General features: G+C 37.6%; 1 pseudogene; it reads left to right on the top strand.

The window, feature by feature from the left end:
• The first annotated feature begins 5,080 nt into the window (after window positions 1-5,080).
• LOC110755978 (UDP-glycosyltransferase 88F5 pseudogene) lies at window positions 5,081-7,001 on the top strand (annotated as a pseudogene).
• Window positions 7,002-8,338: the final 1,337 nt, after the last annotated feature.

Here is an 8,338-nt window from a genome sequence, read left to right as displayed (position 1 = left end):
TACTTTGCTGTCAGCTAGGTCATAGCAAATGAAGTGTATTTGCTAACCGGTCTTTTTTGCCATAACTTCATTATTAAAATTCCTAAAACTCTATATTGGCAGCTAGGTCTAGGTGTCTTTACATATTGGGTTCCAAGAGTGGTGGTTGGAACCTTATTCTGCCTGCCTCGAACTTACATCGTTTACCAAACTATAAAAGACTAGAGAGAGCATCGTAATAATTAACAGGTGGTAAAAGTAAATTATTTTGACTAATGGGTCGTTAGTTGGATCGACCTAGATCCTTGGTGTGATCCTGGGTTCAAATATTCATTGTACCTGTGTGTTCCCCTTTTCCCTTTGGCAAAAAAATATTGAAAACTAATTTGTCCGATGTGGGTTAGGAAGTGCATTGCGAATGATCTTATCAAAAGACTAGATATAGCATCGTAATAATTATTTTTATTACAAGTGATAGTCTAAACTAGGGAAGAGAGTTTATCACACACACACAACTAAGATACCATGGGAATTTGAACTTGAGACATCTTATGTGCAAGTCAATGACCTTTTCCACTAGTCACCCCATTAGCAGCATCATAATTACTAACTAATGTTTTTTTTTTTTTTTTTGAAAGAAGCATCGTATATTAACATGTGATAAAAGCAAACTACCCTGAACTTTGGTCTCTTCTGCCTATTGGTTTTGCTTGGGCCTCGGGCATCGTTTGTAACCAAAGACCAAAAAAATAAAATAAAATAGCAAGGGAATTTGAAGCTGCATGCAGCACAATGCTGGGAAAGTAAACTCTTATTTATCCTTGAACAAAAATGGACTCTTTACTTCAATTCCTGCACGTAAGATAACAGGTGAAAACATTTATTCCATTCACAACCACCGCCTTGCCCAGGGACGGAACATGGCTTTGGCTAACCTGGGCTACAGCTCAGGTGGCTTTTAAAATCCCAGCCCAAAAAATAATTATAGTCCAGCCAGCCATCCAATTGAATATCCTAGTCCTACCCTTCTTAGGAATCCAATTGAATATCCTAGGCCTGCCTTCACGTGGGGAATAAATCTTATAAAAGGGAGAATAGGAAAGCTGCAGCCTGCAGCATATAGGATAAATTAAAAAAAGAGAAAAAAGAGAATGCACATAGCGGTGGAAAAAAGGAAGAAAAGTTGAAGAAATTGTTTAACTGTTTCTTAGAGTTGTCGACTTTGTCACCAAACTCATATTGCACCCTTGCACACGTAAAGGAACACTCTTCTTGTTGTTGCACTCACCTTCAAGGCTTAATTCAAGAAGCGAACCAAGCTCCTATATTTGTCAGGTACAGTAAGCTTCTCTCAATTTGTTGATGTTGAAATTTGAGAATTTTTTTGGATTTTATTTAGTATCAATTACAGATTTGCAATTGAGACTTATGATTTATTTATCAATTAGGGATTTACAATTGGAGCTTATCAGTTTCAGTTTATGAGTTATGAATTATCAAATAGGATTTGTAATTGATTTTGGTGTTATTGCTTATCAAATAGGTTATACTTTAACTTTATAATGTCGGATCATCATCCAAATCATAAGAGATCAAAGACTATTCAGGATTTTTTCAAAAGAAATAATGAAGAATCAACTACCAAAACGAGCAAGTCGGTGTGTAACACCATTTGCTTCCCTATGAGTAAACTGAAAAAGAGAGCCAGGAAATTGTTTCTGAAGATGCTTTACATCTTCAACAATGGTACCAATGTTTGAATAATCCTGTCTTGCTTGCTTTACGGCTGCAACCACCACAACAGAGTCTCCTTCGAAGATTAGTGTGGTCAGTGTTACTTCATATGTCAAGAGGGCCATGATTTCATTGAAAATGCTCAAAACTCGGTATTTTTGAGTGTTGATTTAAAAGGTAAGTAATTATTGTGTTAAAGACATTTGATTTGATGTTTATGTCCTCCACTGGGGAGGCTTTTCTGGGTATGGCTTATATCTACCTATTTGTAAAGCACTAGCAGCATGCCAGCCATTTGGTTTGATCATAATTGTTTATTTTATGAAAGGACATAATTAATTTTACTGGTCAAAATAATCGGTTCAAGACCAAAACTTACTTGCTTGAAGATTAATTTAACACATGGGGGTTTGATATTTTGTCTAACATAGAAGCTCCTGAAGAACATGTTTGAGGACATAATTATGTCACAATGTCAAATTAAAATATTTGTGTGTCAATGATAAATATTCGTGTAAACTTCCTTCCCTTGGTCGATTGTGAGTCAATTGAGAGCTCTTTTTCATGATGAGTATACTCATCAAACTTGTTACATCTCTTGGGCCAGAGATTGTAAACTTTATTTTTGTTTAAAAAAAGATAAAAAAATATCTTGGGCCATAGAAGATTGGTTAAAGTTTTTCAATCCTCAGGTTCAGCGCCCTGAGGCCCTGGTTAACTAAATCCTATGTGGACCAGCGTAGCAAATTACGGTGGTGCCAAGAGACGGCCCAAGTTATCCGTCCATCGAGGTCAAGGGCGCGAGAGGTGCAAGCTGCTGCACTGGCAACTGAAGAGCTCCGTAGTCCGTACGATCCCTGTGCCCTCGCTCCTCTACCATTGGAGCTCTAGCTTATTAATTATATACACGCAGTGAGTCACACAGAGACACAAATGTTTATAGATACAGAGAAAAGAAGAGGAGAAGAGCAAGGTGAATAGTAAAACTTCCAACAACTATGATAATGTCTGATCAAGCCAAATCATCTACTATAAAGTTCCATGTTATTATTGACACAGTAAATTATGAAATTTATTTAGGTCCATTCATATGTTGAACATTTCTGATAGTTTCATTTCAAGTGTGCACGTTTAAAAGCCAATATCTGTTGTTTCATTGATGAGTGCAAGTCAATTTATTATAATTGGGACTTCTGATTATTATCTTTTCATCTGGTTGTCAAGAGCTTTTCATCTGGCAAAAAACAAAAACAAGTGTGATCACCCAAACTGTTGCAAATGTCTTGTTAGATGCTTTCTATTTGGCATAAACCTTATGTTCCAAGGTGTACATTGACCAAGTTTCACATGTTTTACACATAATGTGTGAATGAGATTTCGAAAGTTTATGTTTGCTCATAAACATCGTCAATAGTCATGATTGGTTATTGTCTAGTTTGATAGATGAGGCTGACACAGTTGAGGAAAAAGAAAGAAAATACAATGGTCCTTTTGGGCTGGCTGATGATATCTTTCTGTGCCTAGTCTTAGCCAAATCTAATGACATTTTCATAGGCATATATAGATGACATCTTTCTGAAGATTGAACTTAGTTTGTCAGGTTTGTTCACTGGTGGTAAGGTATCCATTCTAAATGGAATAAATTTCTTAGGTTTTAGAGGAGTACCATGCCCGAATCGAGACCAGTACATATTTTGGGATGCTTTCCACCCAACAGCAGCGGCTAACATCATAATTGGGAGGAAAGCTGAAAATACCTGTAGGATGACTAAAAATGCCTAGAGGGAAGTGTATAAGCCAATTTAAGATTATAATCAAATAAATAAAAATAAACTTCGGTAGCAGGATTGATATGACTTATCAATCCTGAAACATGCTGAACATAAAACAAAGAAACACGCAGAGAATTATTTTACATGGTAAAACCCTATCTCTAGGGAAAATCCACGGGACTCATCAGTCCAACACAAATCCACTATAGAACGATGATTACAAGAAGTACTCACACACTTATCCTAGACACATTCTAGATAATGTTTACCGACTTCTTCGTAACTCAACTTCTGTCACGGGATGATCTTCGACACTCCTTATGTTGAACGCAATACTGGTCACAATTGCTTCAAGCTCACCCGAGAAAAACCGCCACCACGGTCTTGGTGCCCTCAACCGTATGAGTCACCGACATGCACATGAATGCAATATGAATGATGAAAGTATTTGATAAATCACCAAGTAAACATGGAACACTTGATGATTTATCTCAAATAAATGCACAACAGCTTTTTCTTCAGAATTCTATATGCTCAACACAAATATCAGAAGCCCACTCCAAAAGAGATACACACAATGATTTATACAAAACTCATTCTCAACATCACACGTGAAAGCCCACAGCCGCAACTCAATGATCTTGCGATGCATTCAATTTGATAGTCTTAGAATCCTATATGGTTTCGTCAGCTTCTCATTTGCACTCCAAATCAATTGTTTATCCAATGAAACAATATATATATACAGAAATTCTCTTATGCGGACATCTGGACGTTATTATCGTGCGGACGCCGTGTATTTTGTACTACCCCTCTTTGTTTTCCTGCCTGTTTACAATAGGATCCGCACGATAATAACGTGCGGACATCCGGATAAGAGAATAACGAAACCTATATATATATAATTAAAACATACTTTCCAAGTCCAGATGATGAAAACATAATATTTTAACTTAAATCAAAATAGAGTCCAACTAGGAAAGCAATCTTAAGAGATAAAATCTAATCCTATTAAAAGTAGTGCTTGAGTGAAAATAACTCCAACTAGGAATCCTATAATGAATGCATGATTATGTCATGATTTACCTGAAATCAGTTTCCTCATATCGATCAAGTCACACTTCAAAAATTCAGGATTGAATGTGTTGCGCCAAATCTTCTAGTAAACATAATTCACACACTACGTCCCAACCTATGCTAGAGTCTAGGAAATGACAATACAATTTTCATACTAACAAAAGCTTTCAATGGGGACCTTAGCCAGGTTTATCACATGAAGATACAGCAGCTTGCCTCTCTTAACATTAAAAGCAACCCATAGAAATCTTATGATATTTCTAGTCATTTTCATGGTTCGATTTTACCATTTGGATCTATCCATTTTGATTTGACAACTTTGTTTGAGTGTGGAAAATGTAATACATGCACATCAAAGACTCTTGTCCATGCTTGTGAGAACCTGGTTATTCCACTAAAAAACCATCTCCCTTTTTCTTTTGATCATGATAAATGACGGTCAGAATCAGCCAAATCAATGTCAACCATACATTTGCTAAGGTCGATTTGGTGTACAACCTGTGCCTTGCCTCGTGCTTCACCAAACTTTCAGACTTGAATTTCCATCTACTTTAAGTGAAGAGTATTTCAAAACCTCTTCTCCCTTAAAAGCTTTGAGCAATGAGAAGCGAAAACGAAAAACCAAAGAAGTGAAACACAACCAACCAAAGCCATGGCAGAAGATACAATAGTCCTCTATGCAGCTCCAGGAATGGGGCACATAATCTCCATGGTTGAGCTAGGCAAGCTCATTCTCAATCGTTACCCCGAAAAATTCTCCATTACCATTCTCTACACTTGTGGCTGTTTTGTTGACACTCCAAGCATCCCTGCCTACATCTAGCGCATCTCCTTAGCCCATCCTTCCATCATCTTCCACCAATTCCCTCGCGTTCAAAATGAAAATACATTAATTGGCCGAAGCGCCGCTGCCATAATGTTCGATTTCATTCGCCGGAATGATCCTCATGTCCGCCAGGCCCTCCAAGAAATTTCTAAATCTTTAGCCATTCGCGCTTTTATCATCGACATCTTCTGCTCCTCTGCGCTGCCAATGGCGAAGGAACTCGGCATTCCCACCTACTACTTTTACACCTCTGGTGCTGCAGCTCTTGCGGTTTTTCTGTATTTCCCGAAAATCGGGGAACAAACCACCAAGAGCTTTAAGGATCTGACCGAGACTGTTTTGGAGTTTCCCGGGTTGAAGTCTCCCCTGAATGCCCCCCACATGCCTGATGTAATGCTTGATCGAGACGACCCTTCGTATTGGGACATGGTCTACTTCTGCTCCCACCTTCCCAAATCTAATGGGATCATAGCCAACACATTTGAAGAGCTCGAGCCTCCTGCAGTCCTCAAAGCCATTGCTGAAGGTCTTTGTGTTCCTGATGCTCCCACTCCTCCTGTCTACTACATCGGGCCGTTGATTGATGAAGAAAAAGAATCTGGGGATTCTGCAGAGGCAGAAGATTGTTTGTCATGGCTTGATCAACAGCCAAGTAGAAGTGTGGTGTTTCTCTGTTTTGGAAGCGTAGGATCATTCTCAAGGGCTCAATTGAAGGAGATAGCAGATGGGTTGGAGAAGAGTGGACAGAGGTTTTTGTGGGTGGTGAAGAAGCCTCCCCTTGATGATAAAACCAAGCAAGTCTTTGAAGTACATGACTTTGATTTGGAGGGTTTGTTGCCAAAAGGGTTCTTGGAGAGGACCAAAGATAGGGGCTTGGTGGTGAAGTCATGGGCGCCGCAAGTGGCAGTGTTGAAGAAAGAATCGGTGGGCGGGTTCGTGACGCATTGTGGGTGGAACTCGGTTCTTGAAGCAGTGATTGCCGGCGTGCCGATGGTGGCATGGCCGCTCTATGCAGAGCAGCATTTGAGTAGGAGTGTTTTGGTGAAGGACATGGAAGTGGCGATTACTGTGGAGCAGAGAGAGGAAGATGGGTTTGTGTTTGGGGATGAATTGGAGAGAAGCGTTAGGGAGTTGATGGAGTGGGAAAAAGGGAGAGAGCTTAGAGAAAGGAGCAGGAAAATGGGAGAGATGGCTTTGGCTGCTTGGAGTGAGTTTGGTTCATCCACTAGAAACTTTGTTAACTTTGTTAATAGCATTACATAAGTTATGGATTTGCACTTTGCACTTGGTGAATAAAAAAAATAAAGGAAAATACCAAGGGTGCATCTTCTTGTCCACCTTATTGTGCTTAACAAAAATTTTCAATATATATATATGTCATATTCTGGGATCAGTGGCGGACTTATTAAGACGCAATGAGGTGCATGTACACCTCCCCTCGCCGGAAAAACCATTATAGGTGCTTCAAATTGCCCATTTGCTCAGCTGGTGGGTCATTGGAGAAGATTTACCCATATTCGGCACATAGTTGCTTTGTACTTTTGTTTATTCATCAATATTATACTATCGCTAATTTTTTATTTATAAAAAAAAATAGCAACCATTAGAAATTATTGAACCTTCCATATATTTCTAGCAATTAAATTTGGGTGCTTCCTATCTACTTTACCATTTGGCTCCATCTGTTTTTATTTTACTTTATGTACTTAATTTGTTTGAGTGTGGAAAATGTAACACATCAAATTTATGTATTCTCAGTTTGTAAACACTATACTTTCATTTGGTAAAGCTGAGTGTCATAAGAAAGATTCTTGGTATCAAATCAAATCAAATCTTAACAACGACTCTAGAAGGAAATTAGAAAATCAAAGCTCACTGTTGAGTGAAATTACAGGTCCTAAATCTGCTCTATAAAAAATATGTTGAAATTGTAGTAGCTCAAAGTTGAGAAAAAGAAGTCTTTGAATTTATTTCATCTTTAACAAATTATGCAAAGGAATATTATAGTAGTAGAACCAGGTTCAAATATCAATCAAAACTGTATAATTCCTTCAATAATTAAACTTTTATAATTTAAACGTATTGCCTTCATTTATCATAGTTGTTGGAATTAGCTCGTAGATTTTACCTTTTTCTTCTCTCTTATTTTGGTTTTTTTTTCTTTTTTTTTTGTTTGTGGTGTCAAACGACAGAAATGTATTAGATTGTATTTGAAGGGTTTACGTCCAAAATAAGAACATTAATAAAAGGGCATGTTGGCTCCACCAACATTAGGCATGCTACTATATTTGGAAACTCTTTTTAATACTTTGCTGTCAGCTAGGTCATAGCAAATGAAGTGTATTTGCTAACCGGTCTTTTTTGCCATAACTTCATTATTAAAATTCCTAAAACTCTATATTGGCAGCTAGGTCTAGGTGTCTTTACATATTGGGTTCCAAGAGTGGTGGTTGGAACCTTATTCTGCCTGCCTCGAACTTACGTGGTTTACCAAACTATAAAAGACTAGAGAGAGCATCGTAATAATTAACATGTGGTAAAAGCAAATTACTTTGACTAATGGGTCGTTTGGTTCGATCCAGATCTTTGGTGTGTTCTCAAGTGGTTATGAGTTTAAAAACTTATTGTAACTATGTGTTCCCCTCCCCTTTGGCAAAAAAAAAAAAAAAAAAAATGCGAACTAATTTGAATTTTTGTCTGAGGTGGGTTAGGGAGTGCATTGCGAATGCTCTTACCAAAAGACTAGAGATAGCATAGTAATAATTATATATATATATATATATATATATATATTTTATTACAAGTGATAGTCTAAATTAGAGGGGGGTTTCATTGAGGCCTTTCACAGCATCATAATTACTAACTTTTTTTTTATTTTTTTTATTTTTGAAAGAAGCATCGTAATAACTATTAACATGTGATAAAAGCAAACTACCTTGAACTTTGGTCT

The sequence above is a fragment of the Prunus avium genome, chromosome 1 (assembly GCF_965620075.1).
Source record: "Prunus avium chromosome 1, drPruAviu1.hap1.1, whole genome shotgun sequence".
Classification (NCBI taxonomy): Eukaryota; Viridiplantae; Streptophyta; class Magnoliopsida; order Rosales; family Rosaceae; genus Prunus; species Prunus avium.
Note: the sequence above shows the minus strand (reverse complement) of the source record. Positions and strands in the feature narration are given on the sequence as shown.